This window comes from Carlito syrichta, unplaced genomic scaffold (assembly GCF_000164805.1).
Source record: "Carlito syrichta isolate Samal-C Ts95f unplaced genomic scaffold, Tarsius_syrichta-2.0.1 Scaffold305688, whole genome shotgun sequence".
NCBI classification, from domain to species: Eukaryota; Metazoa; Chordata; class Mammalia; order Primates; family Tarsiidae; genus Carlito; species Carlito syrichta.
The window spans coordinates 119,371-120,990 of record NW_007249784.1 but is presented as its reverse complement, the minus strand read 5'-3'; positions in this window follow the sequence as shown (position 1 = coordinate 120,990).

Here is a 1,620-nt window from a genome sequence, read left to right as displayed (position 1 = left end):
CGGGTCTCGAACCCGCGGGCTCATGCAATCCACTCACCTCAGCCTCCCAAAGGCGCGGGATTACAGGCTGAACCACCGAGCCCGGCTAATATATTATTTTTAAATGTTCAGTTTTTAGCCAGGTGCCGTGGCTCATGTCTATAATCCCAGCACTTTGGGAGGCCAAGGCAGGAGGATATGTTGAGCGCAGGAGTTCGAGACCACCCTGGGTAACATAGTGAGACCTGTCCCTACAAAAAATAAAAACAATTAGCTGAGTGTGGTGGCATGTGCCTGTAGTCCCAGCTACTGTGGAAGCTGAGGCAGAAGGATCACCTGACTCCAGGAGTTCGAGGTCACAATGAAGCGTGATCGTACCACTGCATTCCAGCCTGAGCAAGAGTGAGATCCTGACTCAAATAAATATATATTCCAGTTTTGGGCCAAAAAATTATAAGAACTGCAAAGAAATAGGTAAGTGTACGCTGAGCGTGGTGGCTCATACCTGTAATCTCAGCACTTTGAAAGGCCCAGGTGGGAGGATGACTTGAGGCCAGGAGTTTGAGACCAGCCTGAGTAACATTGTGAGTCCCTGTCTTTACCAAAAAAATTCAAAATCAGCCAAGTGTAGTAGCATGTGCCTGTAATCCTACCTACTTGGGAGGCTTAGGCAAAAGGATCACTTGAGCCCAGGAGTTCAAAGTTACAGTGAACTATAATTGTGCCACTATATTCCAGTCTGGGCAATCAAGCAAGACTTCAACTACAGAAATAAAAATTTTTTTTTTTTTTTTAGTTGGAGTCTCACTCTGTCACCCAGACTGGAGTGCAGTGGCCACTCCTGGCCACCGCAGCCTCGACCTGCTGGGCTCCAGCGATCCTTCCACCTCAGCCTTCCGAGTAGCCGAGATTCCAGGCACGCACTACCATGCCCGGCTGATTTTTGATTTATTGTAGAGAGGAGGTCTCGCCAAGTTGCCCAGGTGGGTCTAGAACCCGTGGGCTCAGACAATCCACTCACCTCAGCCTTCCAAAGCGCGGGATTACAGGCTGAGCCACTGAGCCCGGCGAAATAAAAATTTTTAAAAATAATAATGACAAAAAGAAGAAGAGGAGGAGGAGGAAGAACAGGGAAGAACAGGGAATACACAGGAGGAAAAAAGCAGGCAATAGAAACTGCCTATGAGAGTCTAAGCAACATAGCAAGGCATTGTCTCTACAAAAACATTTAAAAAATTAGCTAGGCTTGGTGGCGTATGCCTGTAGTCCTAGCTATTCAGGTAGCTTAGACAAAAGGATCGCCTGAACCCAGAAGGTAAAGGATGTGGTGAGCTGTGATCATGTTACTGCATTCCAGTCTAGGTGACAGAGTAAGACCCAAACTCAAAAATAAATAAATAAAATAGGTTGCTTGAGCCCAGGAATTCGAGACCAGCCTGGGTAACGTAGCAAGACCTAGTCTCTAAAAATTTTTTAAGAAATTAGCCGGGCTCGGTGGCTCAGCCTGTAATCCCGCGCCTTTGGGAGGCTGAGGTGAGTGGATTGCCTGAGCCTGCAGGTTCGAGATCCGCTTGGGCAGGCGAGACCTCATCTCTATAATAAATCAAAAAATTAGCCGGGCGTGGTAGTGCACACCTGTAG